A 22,896-nucleotide genomic window follows, 5' to 3' on the forward strand; every position below is an offset into this window, starting at 1 on the left:
ACCCAAATAAAAATCACTTCGACAAAAACAATGTTACTACAGTTTGATGATTATACAAGTTACTGAATTAAGTATTGTTGACGCTTTTTGAATGCATTTTAACATGGTTTAGAGGTAGAATTGATTGCTAAAATTAGCTATATTGCTGGCAACCAAGAACGAGGCCATTTTTACATGTTAAAATGCAAAAAATATATATATTTTTGCCTTCTTGTCTCTCATTATGATTGTGAAAGATTTAAAAAAAAATGCAGTTCTCATTTAAAGTAAATTTTCAGTTCACATTTACTAGAAACTAAATGAAAAATGTATTGGGGTTTTTTTCTTGGCAAGGCCAGAGCCCTAATCACATGTACATGAGATTGAATGTGACACTTTTCCCGCACTTTTGCAAAGGGAGTCAGTAAGTGCAGAGTTGGAAAGAACTGCTACATTTAAAAAAAATGGTATTCATTGTATTATTATGGTATTAATGTGTATTATTTTGTTGCACTGATTGATAAAAAACAAAAATATATATATATTTTTTAAAAGGTGTCAATTTACGGTAATATGCTGTAAAAATTTTGGCAACTGAGCTGCCAGTTTTCACTGTAAAATCTATGTATTTTCAACAGTGTTGTAAAAAAAGTAAAAAAAATTATCAAATGCATAGGCTCTCATGTGATATCATGAGTCTAAACCTTATAAATTGACATTCTTCGGACAGCCGTCATTGTACGCCAAAGAATGACTTGTTTAAATACTCAAACACAGTGTGACTGTTCAAACTGTGTGTAATTTTACAGCGGCTAAAAATATAAAATATACTTGTGACATAAAACTTGCTTTTTAATGAATACTTAGACCTACTACACTGCTGTATTTTATTGCCCAGTGCTTTCCGAGGCGATATTTGTTGAAAAAAGCTTGACAACCGCTGATTTCTAGCATTTACAGTCGTTTTTATTTAGAAAAAAACAATTGAATAGACAGCAAAGAAAATATATTTAACTTTGTTATTTTTTGAAAAATAATCAGGAATTTAGAATTTAATGGCAGCAAAAAAGTTGACACATGGACATTTTACCACTGTGTTACATGGCCTTTCCTTTTAGCAACACTCAATAAAGGTTTGGGAACTGAGCAACTGAGTTTCTGGGTGTTGTTGATAAATGGCTTTGTTTTTGCATAGTAAGGTTTTAACTTGCACTTACAGATGTAGCGACCAACTATAGTTGCTGACTGTGGTTTTATGAAGTGTTCCTGAGCCCATGTGGTGATATCCTTTAAACAGCTTGCAGCTTACGTGCAGTCATTTCTCCAGATTATCTGAAACTTTTGATGATATTGCGGACCGTAGAAATGTTGTTCTTAAACAATTTTTCTCAGGCATTTGTCGACAAAGTGGTGACCCTCGTCCCGTCCTTGTTTGTGAATGACTAAGCATTTCGTGGCAGGTGCTTTTATACCCAATTAGCCTGTTCCCCCGTGGGATGTTCCAAATAAGTGTTTGACGAGCATTTCTCAACTTTATCGGTCTTTTTTGCCACTTATGCCAGCTTTTTTTGCATTCCAACAATTGCAAATGACCTAATATTTCTCAGTGTGAACATTAAAGTTAAAGTTGAAGTACCAATGATGACACGAGGTGTGGCAAAATTATCCTCTGCCTTTGACCTATCACCCTTGATCACCCACTGGGAAGCAAGGGGGCAGTGAGCAGCAGGGGTGGCCGCGCCCAGGAATCATTTCTGGTGATTTAACCCCCAATTCCAACCCTATATATCTTGTCTTTGTCCATTTACACAACATGACAACGGGCTTCACAGTGGTAGAGGGGTTCAAGCATCTGACTCACAATACGAAGGTCCTGAGTAGTCAGGGTTCAATCCCGGGCTCGAGATCTTTCTGTGTGGAGTTTGCATGTCCTCCCCGTGAATGCGTGGGTTCCCTGCAGGTACTCCGGCTTCCTCCCACTTCCTAAGACATGCACCTGGGGATAGGTTGATTGACAACACTAAATCGGCCCTAGTGTGTGAATGTTGTCTGTCTATCTGTGTTGGCCCTGCGATGAGATGGAGACTTGTCCAGGGTGTAAACCGCCTTCCGCCCGATTGTAGCCGAGATAGGCACCAGCGCCCCCCGCGACCCCAAAGAAAATAACCGGTAGAAAATTGATGGATGGATGGATGGATGGATGGACAACGTGACAACTTCACTGCTTTATGGGGGTTTTGCACATGAGGTGGAATCCGACACTTTTCCCACACTTTTGCAAAAGAGTCGTTAAGTGCAAAGCTTGAAACACTCAACTGTGGTACTGGTGCACGTACTCCATATAGTGGTACGGCAAAAAATGACTCCATTAAATATTCGAACACGGTGTTACTGTTCAAAATGTTTGCAGTGTTACAGCAGCCAAAACTGTTAAAAATACTTATTGAGAAAAACGTTCTCCTCGTTTTTAATGAATACCGGGGGACTAGGCCTACTACGCTAATGTATGTTGTGCTTTCCGAGGTGGATTAATAGCATTATGCAGGTGTTTACTTGACGGAACGCTAGTTAAAAACATGGCCTGCGCATTTCACACAGGTGTGACGCTTTTATTTTGAAGTCGGAACACATTGCAAGCGGCTATCAGTCACGCTGAATCAATGCCGCTCCATTACACGGAAAAGCCATTTTTATTCATAGTTTGGCTGCAGCGCCAGGTTTGATGCTGACGTGGCTTTGCGTGCAGATACAGTTCCTCCTGTGAGGAAAACAGCAACAAACACCTGAGATGTAAAATATTTAAAACAAAAACGATCTCCTCTGAGATTGAGGATGAATTAAAAAAAAATGTTTAGTTTTTTTTATTTGCGCTGAGTCAGAGGCTGGAGATAATTACCGGGCATATTCCCCCAGCGCCATCGCATTCTTCTGCACACCTCTCCGGCCTGCAGCGCCAGACAGAATGCAGACAGTGGCATGTTTACCCCCACCAGCCATTAGTGCCGTATTTACCCATGCCTGCCATTAAAACAGGGAGAATTACACAGCTCATCTGTGGCCCCCGCAAAAAAAAGAAAGGCCCCGGGGAATAATGTGGAACGGAAGGCGGTATTAGGGCTGCAGCGTTGCCTCGCTCAAAATCCGAGCGCCACAACCCGTGACCACGGACCACAAACTCACGGGTAGACCATTTCCTCGCCACTGTATGTGTTTAAGTGCCCGATTAAAGGGGCAGAATAATGGGAAATAAATGCTGCTTAAATTGTATACATTTGACCAGGGGCTCTTAATCATAGACGTGTTTTATGCCACTCCTTCTTTGTTTCATTTTGTCCACCAAACCTTTAATACGGGGCCGCGAAAGATGTTTCTCAGGTACAATGTACTTTTCCACGACCGCGTCGAACAAACAGTTTACATGTACATCTTTCTCCAACGCTGCCACAGAAAGGCATGTTTTATGCCACTCCTCCTTAGTCTCGTTTTGTCCACCGAACCTTTTATACTGGGCCAGGAAAGTAGATCTATTTTTCAGTTGTAATGCACTTTTCCAGCACTTGTGGCAGTAATGACAATGTCAAACAAACAGTTTACATGTACAACTTTCTCCGACACTGCCACAGAAGGACGTGTTTTATGCCACTCCTCCTTTGGTCCAGCAAACCTTTTATAATGGGCCGGGAACGAAGATCTGTTTCTCAGTTGCAATGCACTTTTCAACCACTTGTGGCAGTAATGACAACGTCAAACAAACAGTTTACATGTACAACTTTCTCCAACACTGCCGCAGAAGGACATTTTTTATGACACTCCTATATCTCGTTTTGTCCACCAAACCGTTTGTACTGGGCCGAGAAAGAAGATCAATGAATTGATTACCATGAATTGATTAATGTGGACCCCAACTTAAAAGAATTTAAAAACCTATTCGGGTGTTACCATTTAGTGGTCATTTGTACGGAATATGTACTGTACTGTGCAATCTACTAATAAAATTATCAATCAATCAATCAAAAATCTGTTTCTCAGTGGCAATGCACTTTTCCACCACAAACAAACAGTTTACATGTACAACTATCTCCGACGCTGCCACATAAGGACATGTTTTATGTCACGCCTCCTTTGTCTGGTTTTGTCCACCAAACTTTTTAGACTTGGCCACGAAAGAAGATGTGTTTCTCAGCTGTAATACACTTTTCCACCACTTGTGGCAGTAATGACAACGTCAAACAAACAGTTTACATGTACAACTTCCTCCGACACTGAAGTAGAAGGACATGTTTTATGCCACGCCTCCTGCGTCTCGTTTTGTCCACCAAACCTTTAATACTGGGCCGGGAAAGAAGATCTATGGATTGATTATCATGAATTGATTAACGTGGACTTGAACAAGTTGAAAAACGTATTCGGGTGTTACCATTTTAGTGGTCAATTCTATTAATAAAAGTTTCATTAATCAATCATGTTAATCAAAAATGTTTCAGTTAAATTGTAAAAATGGAGCGATGAATGAAGAAATCATACGGGTAATTACGCTATGGACGACTCGAAGATGGGACGGCACTTCTACTTCCGGTTAAAAGGTGGCGCCGTAGCACAATAAGCCGTACACCTTTTCAGTGACTTTGCTTTTTATTTTGAAGAAGAAAAAATAATGTACATTCCGGAAAAAAATAAATCATAAATTAGCTTGTACTGTTTTATAAGCCGCAGGGTTTAAAGTGTAGGGGAAAGGTAGCAGCTGATAGGTTTTCCCCACAAAGATTAAACATTCTGCAATAACCCCATGATTCTTAATTTAAGGACCAAACATTGAAAAATGGTTGTTTTTTTCAGAATAAAAGTATTATTTTTAGTCCCAACTGAGGATGTCTTATCAAGTCAAATCAAATAATTTCACGGTTTCTAGTTTTTTAGTTGTTGTTTTTTCCTCAAATGTAGTTTAAACATTCTGCAACATCCTGATGAAACTTCATTAAAAAACCTCATGTTGAAAAATGCTTTTTTCAGAATAAAAGTATTATTTTTAGTCCCAACTCTATCAAGTCCGATCAAATCATTTCACTAGTGTTTAGTATTTTTTCCTAAAAATCTAGTTTAAAGTTTTTGCAACATCCCGATGATACGATGTTGAAAAATGCTTCTTTTCAAAATAAAAGTATTATTTCCAGTCCCAACTCAGGATGTCTTATCAAGTCAAACAGAATAATTTCACGGTTTCTATTATTTTTCCCTAAAATCTAATTTTGCGTGATTTAAGATACACAAATGGAAAAATGTATGTTTTTCAGAATAAAAGTATTATTTCTAGTCCCAACTCTATCAAGTCAAATCAAAAAAAGTTACTAGTTTTTAGTATTTTTTATTAAAATCTAGTTTAAAGATTCTGCAACATACTGATGATACTAGGTTGAAATATGCTTCTTTTCAAAATAAAAGTATTATTTCTAGTCCCAACTCAGGACGTCTTATCAGGTCAAATCAAATAATTTCAATTGTTTTCAGTATTTTTTTCATAAAATCTAGTTTAAAGATTCAGCAACATCCCAATGATACTATGCCATAGGATCATTGGGATGTTGCAAAATTTTTAAACAAGATTTTATGAAAAAAAAAAAAAAAACTAAAAACGAGTGAAATTATTAACTATTTTTCAACATAGTTACTATGTTGAAAAATACTTATTTTCAAAATAAAAGTATTATTTCTAGTCCCAACTCTATCAAGTCATAATCAAATAATTTTACTAGTTTTTACAATGTTTTTCCTGTTATCTAGTTTAAAGATTCTGCAACCTCCCGATGATACCATGTTGAAAAATACTTCTTTTCAAAGTAAAAGTATTATTTTTAGTCCCAACTCAGGATGTCTTATCAAGTCAAATCAAATCATTTCACTTGTTTTTAGTTGTTTTTTTTCATAAAATCTTGTTTAAAGATTCTGCAACATCGCAGTGTTACTACGTTGAAAAATGCTCATTTTTAAAATAAAAGTGTTATTTCTAGTCCCAACTCAGAATGTTTTATCAAGTCAAACCAAATAATTTCACTGGTTTTTAGTCTTTTTTTCCTCAAATCCTGTTTAAAGATTCTACGACATCCCAATGGTACCTCATTTAAGAATTGCACGTTGAAAAATGCTTCTTTTCAAAATATAATTTTATTTCCAGTCCCAACTCAGGATGTCTTATCTAGTCAAATCAAATAATTTCACCAGTTTTTAGTATTTTCTCCTAAAATCTAGTTTAAAGATTCCCGATTACACTTATTTATGACACGCATATAAAAAAAAATGCTTGTTTTTCAGAATACAAGTATTATTTCTAGTCCCAACTACGTTTTAGTATAGTTTTTCCTAAAAATCTAGTTGTGTTTTTCCTTATATTTTGTCAGCTTTTTTTTTTTCCAGCGTGGGCATCTCCACACACACACTCATACACGCACATGCACACGCACACACACACACACGCACACACACACTGCATGATTCAACTAGTTTCAGGGCTACGGGGGTGTAAATAAAGGGTGGGGGGGGGGGGGGGGGCAGTTTGCGTCAATCCAGCTGATGTGCACCAGCTGTTGCTATCCCCGAAAACCCCACTATGTTTCAATATTCCTCCGCAGCGAGAAATAGTCCCCAAACTGTCAAACCCTTCATCCCCGCACCCGTGTTCTGGTTGCGGGGTTTTCGTGCACGCGTGTCCCCACTCACCTGTGTGTGCCGCACGCGTCCGCGCAGGAGATGACCCACTTGAAGAATAAAAGCCGGGCGCGTCTTATTGTGAAAGGGTAGTATCCTGGAGGAATTCGCCGAGGCACTTGGCAGGGGAGGAGGACCAAAGTGGCGCAGGAAAAGTCTCCAACTTCCTGTCGTGAATCCCGTGTTTTTTTTTTTGTTTTTTTTGTTAGAGAGTGGGGGGGGGTCACGTTGCATAGAGGCGAGCTGGATGTTGCCACGTGATTGACGCCCCACGCACCACTCCACCGCCCCCCCCCCCCCTCCTCCCCGGTGCACACGAACAGCAGATGAAGGCGCGTTCGTAAAAGCGCGGCACCGAGCGTGTAACGTCCACGCCGCGGGTCCGTGGGAGAGTTTCAGTTAAATGCACGCACGACGCTTCAATTGTTGCATCCCCTTCGCTGTTCGATGCGCGTGGCGTGGGGCGGCCGTCCTGCGTGTGCGCAGCAGAAGATGCCCGTGGTGCGTAAAGCGTGACGAAGATATCGCTGGCAGAAAAAAAAAAAAACCTTGCTCTTTATCTCGCGCTGCGTGTGTGTGTGTGCATGCGCGTGCACGCGCGCGCGTGTACGTGTTTTACTTCAGTTCGTGGGCTTCCACGCGTTTTGTGGGCAAAAAGTGAGTGTTCTACCTTCACTGATGTACTTTGTCTTCATCACTGCCAACTGCTAATATACATGTACATATACATCCATCCGTTTTCTCCCGCTTTCCCTCTCTGGTATAAACGGAATACAATGATTTTCAAATCCTTTTCAACCCATATTCAGTTGAATGCACTACAATGACAACATATTTGATGTTCAAACTCATAAACTTTATTTTTTTTTTTTGCAAATAATAATTAACTTCGAATTTCATGGCTGCAACACGTGCCAAAGTAGTTGGGAAAGGGCATGTTCACCACTGTGTTACATCACCTTTTCTTTTAACAACACTTGATAAACGTTTGGTAACTAAGGAAACTAATTGTTGAAGCTTTGAAAGTGGAATTCTTTCCCATTCTTGTTTTATGGAGAGCTTCAGTCGTTCAACAGTCCGGGGTCTCCGCTGTCGTATTTTACGCTTCATAATGCGCCACACATTTTCGACGGGGGACAGGTCTGGACTGCAGGCGGGCCAAGAAAGTACCTGCACTCTTTTTTTTTACAAAGTAACACTTGTCTTTCTGAAATAAGCAGGGGCGTCCATGATAACGTTGCTTGGATGACAACATATGTTGTTCCAAAACCTGTATGGACCTTTCAGCATTAATGGAGCCTTCACAGATGTGTAAGTTACCCATGCCTTGGGCAGTAATACACCCCCATACCATTACAGATGCTGACTTTTGAACTTTGCGCCTAAAACAGGGACGGCGTGGCGCAGTGGGAGAGTGGCCGTGCGCAACCCGAGGGTCACTGGTTCAAATCCCACCTAGAACCAACCTCGTCATGTCCGTTGTGTCCTGAGCAAGACACTTCACCCTTGCTCCTGATGGGTGCTGGTTGGCGCCTTGCATGGCAGCTCCCTCCATCAGTGTGTGAATGTGTGTGTGAATGGGTAAATGTGGAAGTAGTGTCAAAGCGCTTTGAGTACCTTGAAGGTAGAAAAGCGCTATACAAGTACAACCCATTTATTTATTTATTTATTTTAAAACAATCCAAATGATTATTTTCCTCTTTGTTCTGGAGGACACCACGTCCTCTGTTTCCAAAAATAATTTGAAATGTGGACTCGTCAGACCACAGAACACCTTTCCACTTAGTATCAGTCCATCTTAGATAAGCTCGGCCCCAGGCAAGCCTGGGGCATTTCAGGATATTGTTGATAAATGAGTTTGGCTTTGCATAGTAGAGTTTTAACTTGCACTTAAAGATGTAGCGACCAACTGTAGTTACTGACAGTGGTTTTATGAAGTGTTCCTGAGCCCATGGGGTGATATCCTTTACACACTGATGTCGGGTTTTGATGCAGTACCGCCTGGGGGGTCAACAGTCCGTAATATCATCGCGTATGTGCATTGATTTCTCCGGATTCTCTGAACTTGTTGATGATTTTACGGACCGTAGATGGTAAAATCCCTAAATTCCTTGCAATAGCTCGTTGAGAAATGTTGTTCTAAAAGTGTTCGACAATTTGCTTACAAATTGGTGACCCTCGCCCCATCCTTGTTTGTGAATTACTTAGCATTTCATGGAAGCTGCTTTTATGCCCAATCATGGCACCCACCTGTTCCCAATTAGCCTGCACACCTGTGGGATGTTCCATATAAGTGTTTGATGAGCATTCCTCAACTTTATCAGTATTTATTGCCACTTTTCCCAACTTCTTTGTCACGTGTTGCTGGCATCAAATTCTAAAGTTAATGATTATTTGCAAAAAAAAAAAACATGTTTATCAGTTTGAACATCAAATATGTTGTCTTTGTAGCATATTCAAATAAATATTCGTTGAAAAGTATTTGCATATCATTGTATTCCGTTTCTATTTACATCTAACACAATTTCCCAACTTGATCACAAAATCCATTTCAAGAGCAGACAAACATTACAGGGAGACAGAACAGGATCGCTGATGGGTCTGCCAACTTTCAGCGCTCCTTACAAAAAAGGTGAGAAACAGGTCAATGCCGGGGAGGGAAGTGAGATTAAAAAAAAACCCATCTAAGCCTGGACCCCTGAAGAGGTGGTCCAGACTGAGGCCAAGAGAAACAAACCTCATAGCCATAGCACAGGTAAGCATGTGTGTAAGAGGGAAACATCAAAGGACATTAAAGACATTAAAAGAGCAGAGCTTTCTCTCCACCTGGACTCTGGTGTGGCAGAGACCCAGCAGCTGGTCCCCATGGCCAAAGGATCCAGAAGTTCACAAAAAAGCACGGCAGAAGTCAGGAAAGTGCCACTCGTTGTCTCACAGTCCCAAAGGGTCCCCAACCAAAAGGCAAAAAACCCACATGTAAACAAGAGGGAAACATCAAGAACACAAAAGGTTGACACAAGAGCACAGAGCTCCTGCAACAAGCAGCCACTACAGCCGCACCATCTTGGGAAAAACATAAATACATTTTAAAACAGTAGTAAATGTAGTCCATATAGTACATGACTACCTACCTGTGGCGGAAATATAGTGGACACATGTTTGACCCTTTTTGTGTGCAGTTGTATTTAGTTTCACATGATAAATACTTTGTTTGTTTAAACTATCTCCAGATAGTTTGTGATATAAATGGTAATGTGGTGTATTATGTGCTACATCATGTGGTATGTTATGTGGTGCATCAAGTGGTTTATTATGTGGTACATCATGTGGTGTATTATGTGCTATGTCTTGTGGTGTATTTTGTGGTGCATCAAGTGGTTTATTATGGGTACATTATGTGGTGCATCAAGTGGTTTATTATGGGTACATTATGTGGTGTAGTATGTGGTGCATCAATTGGTTTATTATGTGGTACATCATGTGGTGTATTATGTGCTACGTCTTGTGGTGTATTATGTGGTGCATCAAGTGGTTTATTATTGGTACATTATGTGGTGTAATATGTGGTATATAATGTGGTGTATTATGTGGTGCATCAAGTGGTTTATTATGTGGTACATCATGTGGTGTATTATGTGCTATGTCTTGTGGTGTATTATGTGGTGCATCAAGTGGTTTACTATGTGGTACATCATGTGGTGTATTATGTGCTATGTCTTGTGGTGTATTATGTGGTGCATCAAGTGGTTTATTATGGGTACATTATCTGGTGCATCAAGTGGTTTATTATGGGTACATTATGTGGTGTAATATGTGGTGCATCAAGTGGTTTATTATGTGGTACATCATGTGGTGTATTATGTGCTACGTCTTGTGGTGTTTTATGTGGTGCATCAAGTGGTTTATTATTGGTACATTATGTGGTGTAATATGTGGTATATAATGTGGTGTATTATGTGGTGCATCAAGTGGTTTATTATGTGGTACATCATGTGGTGTATTATGTGCTACGTCTTGTGGTGTATTATGTTGTGCATCAAGTGGTTTATTATTGGTACATTATGTGGTGTAATATGTGGTATATAATGTGGTGTATTATGTGGTGCATCAAGTGGTTTACTATGTGGTACATCATGTGGTGTATTATGTGGTACTTATTGTGGTACATCATACTGTACATAATGTGGTGTTTTATGTGGTGTATTATGTGGTACATCGTGGTACATTGTGTGGTGTTTTATGTGGTGTATACTGTGCTACCTAATGTGGTGAACTATGTGGTATATTATATGGCAAATAATGTGGTGTGTTATGTGGTAAATATTGTGGTACATCATGCCGTACATAATGTAGTGTTTTATGTGGTGTATTATGTGGTACATATTGTGGTACATCATGTGGTACATTGTGTGGTGTTTTATGTGGTGTATACTGTGCTACCTAATGTGGTGAATTATGTGGTATATTATGTGGTACATAATGTGGTGTGTTATGGGGTGTAGTATGTGGTACATCATGTGATACATCATGTGGTGGATTATGTGGTACATCATGTAATACATCATGTGGTACATCATGTGGTGTATCATGTGGCATATTATGGGGTGTATTATGTGGTACATCTTGTGGTACATAACCTGGTACATATTGTGGTGTAGTATGTGGTACATAATGTGGTGGATTATGTGGTACATAACGTGGTACATATTGTGGTGTATTATGTGGTACATCATGCGGTGTGGTATGTGTTACATATTGTGGTACATCATGCTGTATATAATGTGGTGTGTTATGTGGTGTATAGTGTGGTACATAACGTGGTACATATTGTGGTGTATTATGTGGTACATAATGTGGTGTATTATATGGTACATATTGTGGTACATCATGCTGTACATAATGTGGTGTTTTATGTGGTGTATTATGTGCTACCTAATTTTGTGAATTATGTGGTATATAATGTGGTACATCATGTGGTGTATTATATGGTACATATTGTGGTACATCATGCTGTATATAATGTGGTGTTGTATGTGGTGTATTGTGTGGTACATAACGTGGTACATATTGTGGTGTATTATGTGGTACATCATGTGGTGTATTATATGGTAAATATTGTGGTACATCATGCCGTACATAATGTAGTGTTTTATCGGTGTATTATGTGGTACATAACGTGGTGTATTATGTGTTACATATCGTGGTACATCATGTGGTACATAATTCGGTGTTTATTTGGTGTATTATGTGCTACATAATGTCATGTACAGTGTGGTATATAATGTGGTGCATTATGTGGTACATTATGTGGTGTATTATGAGGTGTATTATGTGGTACATCATGTGGTGTATTATATGGTACATATTGTGGTACATCATGCTGTATATAATGTGGTGTTGTTTGTGGTGTATTGTGTGGTACATAACGTGGTACATATTGTGGTGTATTATGTGGTACATCATGTGGTGTATTATATGGTAAATATTGTGGTACATCATGCCGTACATAATGTAGTGTTTTATCGGTGTATTATGTGGTACATAACGTGGTGTATTATGTGTTACATATTGTGGTACATCATGTGGTACATAATTCGGTGTTTATTTGGTGTATTATGTGCTACATAATGTCATGTACAGTGTGGTATATAATGTGGTGCATTATGTGGTACATTATGTGGTGTATTATGAGGTGTATTATGTGGTACATCATGTGGTGTATTATGTGGTACATCATGTGATACATCATGTGGTGTATTGTGTGGTGTATTATGTGGTGCATCATGTGGTACATTATGTGGTACATCATGTAGTACATCATATGGTACATCATGTAGTGTATCATGTGGCGTATTATGGGGTGTATTATGTGGTACATCTTGTGGTACATAACGTAGTACATATTGTGGTGTATTATCTGGTACATAATGTGGTGTATTATTGGGTACATAATGTGGTACATCATTTGGCGTATTATGTGGCACATATAATGTGCTACATAATGTGGTGTATTATGTGATACATCATGTGGCACATCATGTGGTGTATTGTGTGGTATATATAATGTGGTACATCATGTGGTGTATTATATTTTGCATTGCATAGTACATAATGTCTTTAATAATTTGGTGTATTATGGGTACATAAAGTTGTACATCATGTGGTGTATTATGTGGTGTATTTTGTTGTGTATTGTGTGGTGCATATTGCAGTACATAATTTGGTGTATTATGGGTATATAATGGTAAATGGTAAATGGGTTGTACTTGTATAACGCTTTTCTACCTTCAAGGTACTCAAAGCGCTTTGACGCTACTTCCACATTTACCCATTCACACACACATTCACACACTGATGGAGGGAGCTGCCATGCAAGGCGCTAACCATCCCCCCATCAGGAGCAATGGTGAAGTGTCTTGCTCAAGGACACAACGGATGTGACAAGGTTAGTACTTGGTGGGGATTGAACCAGGGACCCTCGGGTTGCTGGCACAGCATACAAGCTTGTGATCACAGCGCCGCTATAAATAGTTTGTCTGCGTTAGCGCTTATGATAACAATATCACTAATACTTGGTTAATATTCAAGTCACGAAATGTAAATTGAGTATTGTTGGTGCTTTTTAAATGGCTACTTATCGGATATTATGGGCAGAATAATAAAGCTGCCATTAGCTCCGATGTAAGCTGACTTTTTTAATATTTAGAATGCATTGAAAAAAAATCAATCCGTTGTTATGATTGTGAACAATAGGCAAAATTACAAAAAAAAAGTGTTGTTGCCCTTTAAGTTAAAAAAGCATGTACACTCAAAATAAATTGGTAATCAATCTTATTTTTTATAATTTTTATGATTAATCATATGCGGTAACAAACTCAGACAATCTAACTTTTAATACATATAAGTATAAAATTCTCTCGCCTTTTTAAAGAATAACATGCATGGACGTCAGTGCTAAGTATGTAAATTAGACATTACTAGGGGTGTAACGGTACACAAAAATTTTGGTTCGGTATGTACCTCGGTTCAGAGGTCACGGTTCGGTTCATTTTCGGTACAGTAAGAAAACAACAAAATATATATTTTTTTGGTTATTTATTTACCAAATTTGCAAAATCTTCCACCAAAAATATTTTTCTTGGTGGAATATTTGATGTGAAGTAATCCGAACCTTCGATAGGTCAGTAATTGATAATAACATTGATTTTGATTCAATATTTTGTTTCGAGCAATGACAGTTTGAAAGAAAAAAAACAGCTTTGTCTTATTAGTCAACGTTGCAACTTTTTCTGAATAGCTTTTTTTTTTCACTTTTGTTATGTTTTTGTTTACTTTAATAGTATTTTTAGAACGTGCCGTGGGCCTTTAAAACATTAGCTGTGGGCCGCAAATGGCCTCCGGGGCACACTTTAGACACCCCTGCTATGGATAATAAAGAATAAAATCTGATAAATCTATGGAGAAAAAGCAGAGCCTGGCGACGCATGCACGTTTATCACAACTCTCTCGCTCTCTGCCCCTCCCTCACGAATGCTGCTGCTCCGCGCACCATTTGTTTTGTTTTCAACCTTCCTAACACTGAACGTACATTGTTAATACACGCAACCATAACTCAAAACGCCGGACATTTGAGGCACCCAAAAGAGGACACCTCCGGTGAAAAGAGGACGCACGGTCAGTCCATCCCAGCTCGGTCGCCACCAGCATGCTAGAAAAAGAGGACATGTCCAGTGCAGCAGCGATCGGACCAGGACAGACCGACCACACGTCCTCCCCCCACCGGACACGCCTTCCCCCGCGGGGCTGCCAGGGCAGAGCCCCCCAAATTCCCCAAATGTCCGGCGCCCCGATTCCTGTTCACGATACCTAATATGTCTGTGTGGAAACTCGTTCGGTATACCTCCGCACCGAACAGAAACACCCGTACCGAAACGGTTCAATACAAATACACGTATCGTTACACCCCTAGACATTAGCATTAGTAAAATTAGTTATTTGACCAAAATCTACCATTCTTCTAAATAAAATAACCAACCATACACTTTTCTGAGCAATTTTAACATCTCAAGTCCTGGTAAACACACACATGTATGGTGGATTACTATTAATACTGTAAGTTGTTTTGTTAAACATAGCAATACAATATTACCTAAACATTGGTGTTTGTACATACTTCACTTTGTAATTAATGTTCTTTACTATATTAATGTGGTGTTTTATGTAGCACGTCTTGCGGTGCATTATGGGGTGTATCATGTGGTACATCATGTGGTGTATTATGTGGTACATCATGTTATGTAATATGTGGTATATAATGTGGTGTATTATGTGGTACATCATGTGGTGTATTATGTGGTACATCATGTGGTGTATTATGTGGTACATCATGTGGTGTATTATGTGATACATAATGTGGTGTTTATGTGGTACATCATGTGGTGTATTATGTTGTACATCATGTGGTGTATTATGTGGTACATATTGTGTATTATGTGCTACATAATGTCATGTAATATGTGGTAATATGTTGTGTGTTGTGTGGTACATAATGTAGTACATAATTTGGTGTATTATGGGTACATAATGTGGTGTTTTATGTGGTACATCTTGTGGTGTGTTATGGAGTGTGATATGTGTTGCATCATGTGGTTTTTTATGTGGTACATCATGTGGTACATAATGTGGTACATCATTTGGTACATAAAATGGTACATATAGTGGTGTATTTTGTGGTACATCATTGTGGAGACGCGGAACCGACGGGCCGACAGCGCGATAGGACAAATCGTGGTCCTACCCAAGATGGCGGACAGGAGGCGGAGTGTGCGGTGGAGCGGAGAGGCGGGGCGCGCCTGCAGCGATGCTGCAGCAATTGGAGCCAGGTGCGTCAAACACATGTCTGCTCTCAATCTGGGCATCTTCTCCTGCTGTATAAAAGGGGGAGAAGGAGGAGCAATCGGGGCAGAAGGAGAATGAGAGAGGCAAACGATCAAACAAGAGACGAGACGAGCGACCAGACGAGCGACCAGACGAGCAATCAGACGAGCGAGAACCACGGAGAACCACGGAGTGACAAAGACCAGCACAGGAAGACGGGCGACTGAAAAGGAGACCGGCGCGAGCAGAGAAGAAGGCACTGAAAGAGCGACCGACTGACACTCTGAGCAACTTTATTTGCAAAAATAAAGAGTCAAACCTGTGCAAAGCGATGTCCTCCGTTAATGATCCATGCAACCCACACGATGGCGGCAGGAAGCAGTTCACAATCATGTAGTGTATTATGTTAATGTGGTACATCATGTGGTGTATCATGTAGTGTATTATGTGGTACATAATGTGGTATATTATGTGGTACATCATGTGATGAATTATGTGGTACATAACTTGGGACATATTGTGGTGTATTAAGTTGTACATAATGTGGTACATAATGTGGTACATAATGTGGTGCATTATGTGGTGCATTATGTGGTACATATAATGTTGTACGAAATGTAGTACATATTGTGGTACATAATGTGGTGTATTATGTGGTACATAACGTGGTTTATCATGTGTTTTTTATGTGGTACATAACGTGATACATCATGTTGTGTATTATGGGTACATCATGTGGTGTATTATGGGGTGTATTATGTGGTACATAATGTGGTATATTATGTGGTACGTCATGTGGTGAATTAGGTGGTGCATCATGTGGTACATAACGTGGTACATAACGTGGTACATATTGTGGTGTATTATGTGGTACATGATGTGGTGTATTATGGGGTGCATAATGCAGTACATAAAGTGGTGTATTATGGGGTACATAATGCAGTACATAATGTGGTGTATTATGTGGTACATATAATATGGTACATAATGTACACAATGTGGTGTATTTTGTGGTACATATTGTGGTACATCATGTAGTGTATTGTGTGGTACATAATGTGGTTATTATGTGGTACATAATACACCACATTATGTGGTACATAATGTGGTGTATTATGTAGTACATGATACACCACTCCTGAAGTCGACGATGATCTGCTTGGTTTTGTCGACTTTCAGGACCAGGTTGATGGTTCTGCACCAGATGTTTCGGATGAGGCGGCACTACTCTGGTGTCATCTGCATACTTCACAATGTGGTTAGTAGTGGACCTGGCACGGCACTCATGGGTCATCAATGTGAACAGCAGCGAACTCAGCGGACTCACTGGCTCCCTGGGCCCACTCTCACAGACTGGTCTGTCTGTGAGGAAGTCAAGCAGCCGTATGCAAAGGGGGGTGCTGAATCCAAGGGAGGCCAGTTTGCTTACCAAGTGTTGCGGGATGATGGTGTTGAACACCGAGCTTAAGTCCAGAAGCAACATCCACACCTGTGTGTCCTTCCTTCCAGATGTTCTAAGCTCAGGTGGAGTGCAGAGGAGATGGCGTCCTCTGTGGAGCGGTCAGGGCGATAAGCAAACTGGTATGGGTCAAATGTTGGGGGAAGTCTGGAGACAATGTGTTCCTTTGCCAGCCTCTCGAAGCACTTCATTATGATGGGGGTGAGTGCCATGGGGCGATAATCATTGAAAGAGGAGATTGTGGGTTTATTAGGTACTGGAATAATTGTGGCCTTCTTAAAACATGATGGTACCACAGCCTGGGTCAGCGAGGTGCTGACCCAGGCTGTGGTCTGTGAGAACCCCCGCCAACTGGTCTGCACATCCCTTAAGCACCTTGCCCGGAATGTCATCAGGTCCCGGTGCTTTCCGGGTGTTCACTCTCCTCAGGGTTCTCTGGACATCTGCTGTGTCCAGGTTGAGCACTTGCTCATCAGGGCGAGGGATGGATTTAAGTGGTGTAAAGTGCCTCAAACCTCACAAAGTGGTTGTTGAGGTCGTTCAGAAAGCTGATGCTGTTGTCACAGGGACGGGGGGTGGCTTTATAGTCCGTGATGACCTGTATGCTCTGCCACATTCGTCTAGAGTTTGTGGGGTTCTCAAAGAAGTCCTGCACTTTCTGACTGTGAGCACGCTTTGCAACCTTAATGGCACGGTTCAGGTTAGCTCTAGCTGTCTTAAAAGTGCCACCATGTCGCCAGATTTAAAAGCGTTGTTCCAAGCCTTCAGCATTGCACGTACCTCACAGTTCATCCAGGGTTTCTCGTTGGCCCCTGTGGGATATTTTTGATCACACTAACATCCTCCATGCAATTCTGAATGTATGCAGACATAGACTCTGCATACTCCTCCACACGTGACGATTTTCGGTGGCGGTTGCCTCGAACATGTCCCAGTCTGTGCTTTCGAAGCAGTCTTGTAATGCTTCCGTTGCTCCCTCCCAGGTCACGGGGCTGCTGGAGACTATCTCAGCTACATTCGGGCGGAAGGCGGAGTACACCCTGGACAAATCGCCACTTCAACGCAGGGCCAACACAGATAGTCAGACTGAATTCAAACTCACATTCACACACGAGGGCCAATTTTAGTGTTGGCAATCCACCTATCCCCAGGTGCATGTCTTTGGAAGTGGGAGGAAACCGGAGTACCCGGAGGGAACCCACGCAGTCACAGGGAGAACATGCAAATTCCACACAGAACAATCCCTATCCCGGGATTGAACTTGCATGCAGGAATAAGCATCACAGAGAGATTGTCTGCGGGGTGCAGCCTTGAATGCGTGTCTGATGTTACTTTAGACCGTGTCTAACTTGCTTCCACCCCTGGTTGCAAAATTCACGTATTGATGGAAATGGGGGAACACAGTTTTCATGTTAGCCTGATTAAAGTCCCCTGCCACGATGAAAACTCCCTCGGGAGGTCTAGATTGCAGTCCATTGATGGAGCAGTAGCAAAGCATTGTGTTAGCACTGGGAGGAATGTACACTGCTGTGAAGATCATAGCACGGAATTCTCGGGGTTAATAAAATAGCCTGCATTTTATAATTAAAAGTTCTACATCGGGAGAGCAGTGACACGAGACTATCTTCCCATTGTTGCACCAGTTGCTGTTGGTGTATATGCAAACACCGCCGGCTTGGGATTTACCAGTGAGAGTGCTGCTTCTGTCCGACCCAAACATTGTTAGCCCCTCGATAGTAACTGTTTGGAGACTACTTTTTTCAGTGGAATACAAATCTGTACGTCTATACAAATGTCAACTGACTATTCTAAAGTATATTGTTTTATCTAAAACACTTTGGTGTATTTTGTGCGCTGAACAAGACTTACGTTACGTTAGCGCCCCCATTGGACCCCGCCCCCTACTTCATCCCTTAAGCGGGGGTCTCGGCGCACTTGTTTCAATTAGCCATGGGGCCTTGAGGATTGAAGCCGCCTTAATTCCAGTCACTCGCCATAATCCCCGGCGGAAGCGGCAAAGCACGGCGGCGTAATCGCCTGCCCCCAGACTCTTCTCATTCACACACACACATCATGGCCATTATTCTTCTCATTCACACACACATCATGGCCATTATTCTTCTCATTTCACACACACACATCATAGCCATTATTCTTCTAAATCACACACACATCATGGCCATTATTCTTCTCATTTTACACACACACATCACATTGCCATTATTCTTCTCATTCACACACACATTATGGCCATTATTCTTCTCATTCATACACACACACACATCACATTGCCATTATTCTTCTCATTCACACACACATTATGGCCATTATTCTTCTCATTCATACACACTTAATGGCCATTATTCTTCTCATGTCACACACACACATTGTGGCCATTATTGATTAACGTAGATCCCGACTTAAACAAGTTGAAAAACTTATTCGGGTGTTACCATTTAGTGGTCAATTGTACGGGATATGTACTGTACTGTGCAATTTACTAACAAAAGTTTCAATCAATCAAAAAAATTGTTCTCATGTCACACACAGATCATGGCTATTATTCTTCTCATTTCCCACACACATCATAGCCATTATTCTTCTCATTCACACACACATCATGGCCATTATTCTTCTCATTGACACACACATCATGGCCGTTATTCTTCTCATGTCACACACATATCAAGGCCATTATTCTTCTCATTCACAGACACATCATGGCCATTATTATTCTCATTCACACACACATTATGGCCATTATTCTTCTCATTCACACACACATCATGGCAATTATTGTTCTCATGTCACACACACATCATGGCCATTATTCTTCTCATTCACACACATCATGGCCATTATTCTTCTCATTCACACACACATCATGGCCATTATTCTTCTCATTCACACACACATCATGGCCATTATTTTTCTCATTCACACACACATCATGGCCATTATTCTTCTGATTCACACACACATCATGGCCATTATTCTTCTCACTCACACACACATCATGGCCATTATTCTTCTCATGTCAAACACACATCATGGCCATTATTATTTCATTCACACACACATCATGGCCATTATTCTTCTCATGTCACACACACATCATGGTCATTATTCTTCTAATTCACACACACATCATTGCCATTATTCTTCTCATTCACACACACATCATGGCCATTATTTTTCTCACTCACACACACATCATGGCCATTATTTTTCTCATGTCACACACACATCATGGCCATTATTCTTCTAATTCACACACACATCATTGCCATTATTCTTCTCATTCACACACACATCATGGCCATTATTTTTCTCACTCACACACACATCATGGCCATTATTTTTCTCATGTCACACACACATCATGGTCATTATTCTTCTAATTCACACACACATCATTGCCATTATTCTTCTCATTCACACACACATCATGGCCATTATTTTTCTCACTCACACACACATCATGGCCATTATTTTTCTCATGTCACACACACATCATGGCCATTATTCTTCTCATGTCACACTCACACATTATAGCCATTATTCTTCTCATTTCACACACACATCATGGAGGTGAAGGAAGTTGATGAGGAAGTGAAGGAAGTTGATGAGGAAGTGAAGGAAGTAGATGAAGAAGTAGATGAGTAAATGAAGGAAGTCTATGAGGATGTTGATGAGGAAGTGAAGGAAGTAGATGAGGAAGTGAAGGAAGTAGATGAGGACGTTAAGGAAGTAGATGATGAAGTGAAGGAAGTAGATGAGGGAGTAAACGAGGAAGTAGATTAGGAAATGGATGATACGTAGATGAGAAAGTAGATGAGGAAGTGGATGATATGTAGATGAGGATGTGTATGAGGAAGTGTATGAATGAGGAAATAGAATAATATGACAAGTCCATCAGAGTAGTAAAAGTGTGAAGTGATGACTCGGGTGTTTTGCAGCATTGATTTTATGGCGGCCGCCAAATAAATAAATAATAAAGATGTTGTGTTGCCGTGCCTTTCATCAGTGTCGTCTGGTATTGAACCCCTGCACGCGCACTCTCAGACACACACACTCACACACACACACACACACAAACACACACACGCACACACACACACACACACACACACACACACACACACACACACAATGAACAAAAGTGAGCATCCAAGCCGTCTAACAACAACAAAGATGAGTGTGCAGACAGCTGTGACCTCTGATCTCTCTTTTAAGTCCCATACATTCACTGTGCTGAAGTTTTGTATGTATGTATGTATACATATATATATATATATATATATATATATATATATATATATATATATATAATATGTGTGTATATATATATATATATAATATGTGTGTATATATAAATATTTATAAATATTTATATATATATACATATATATATAGTCTTATATGTATATATAATGTTATATGTATATATTTATATAGTCTTATATGTATATATAGTCCAAAATGTATAGTCGTAAATAGATAGATAGATTGATTGATAGATAGATAGATAGATAGATAGATAGATAGATAGATAGATAGATAGATAGATAGATAGATAGATAGATAGATAGATAGATAGATAGATAGATAGATAGATAGATAGATAGATAGATAGATTGATAGATAGATAGATAGATAGATAGATAGATAGATAGATAGATAGATAGATAGATAGATAGATAGATAGATAGATAGATAGATAGATAGATAGATAGACTAGCTGGCGCTCGCAAATTTTACTCCAAGACATTTAAGTTTAATAATGTAAGGAGGAATTTTTGCAATTTATCTAACAAGTGAATGTCTGGAGTAACTAGCCGGTGCGCTCTTACAAAGACGAGATGGCGCCCAAGGCTCGACATTCTGATCGAGGAAGTTGCTACAATCAAAGAGCAGCAGAAAACTATCATGGCCCCTGTTGTGCAGCTGGATCAGATAAGAGCTGACAATCTGGAGAAAGACAAGAAAATCGCTATTCTGGAGAAAAGAGTTGCTGATATTGAGCAGTATACACGGATCAATGATGTGATCATCACCGGACTTAGCATCAAACCCCGGTCTTACGCACGAGCTTTAACCCCACGGAATGGAGGGGAGCCGGTGGAGTTGGATGTTATTTCAGTGGAGTGACAGGTAGCAGTCTTCATGCAGGCCAAGGACATACAACTGGACTGCAATAGCATCGAAGCATGTCACCTTTTGCCCAGGAGAAGAACAAATGACAAGCTGAGCGTTGTCCTGAGATTTGTAAACAGGCAGCACAAGATCGCTTTGCTAAAACAGGGATGGAAGCTAAAAGGAACAAACGTATACATGAACGACCATTTGACCAAACGAAATGCTGATATAGCTCGAAAAGCATGCCAAATGAAGAGAGAGAAGAAAATTCTACAAACTTGGACTGCGAACTGTAAATTATTCATCAAACTCAACGGTACTCCAGAGAACGCCAAAGTGCTGGTGATTAGAAATATCGAAGATCTGAACGAAAATGACGTTTAAACTGGACTGTAAGGTAAAAGCGACAAAACGCAATCATGACACAAATTGACAATACGCAAGATGCAACCCATGAAAAGACCCACATCATTCAGTTGGTAAGTGAATATGACAATGTACAGTTGAAAGCATCTCAATACACTGAGCACCACCTACAAGACATGGAACAGGATATAGACCCGAACAATAATTTCCTCCTCAATATCAATGAGAACTGCTGTTACTATACCAATGAACAGTACAACCAGAATATTATTACTAAGGGCAAATGACCAATTATCCATTTCAATAGTAGAAGCCTAAACAGGAATTTCAAGGACATCAAGGACTATTTACACACCTTTTCACAACCATTTAACATA

General features: G+C 40.1%; 1 protein-coding gene across 2 annotated transcripts in view; it reads right to left on the minus strand.

The window, feature by feature from the left end:
- The window catches only part of LOC133541835 (metabotropic glutamate receptor 4-like), a 501,243-nt gene extending 494,050 nt beyond the window's left edge, over positions 1–7,193 (minus strand). For both annotated transcript variants that reach the window (XM_061885477.1, XM_061885475.1), the window contains exon 1: positions 6,691–7,193. The gene's annotated coding sequence lies outside the window, so the exon portion shown is untranslated. The remainder of the gene's footprint in view (positions 1–6,690) is intronic.
- Positions 7,194–22,896: the final 15,703 nt, after the last annotated feature.

This window comes from Nerophis ophidion, linkage group LG02 (genome assembly GCF_033978795.1).
Source record: "Nerophis ophidion isolate RoL-2023_Sa linkage group LG02, RoL_Noph_v1.0, whole genome shotgun sequence".
Taxonomy (NCBI): Eukaryota; Metazoa; Chordata; class Actinopteri; order Syngnathiformes; family Syngnathidae; genus Nerophis; species Nerophis ophidion.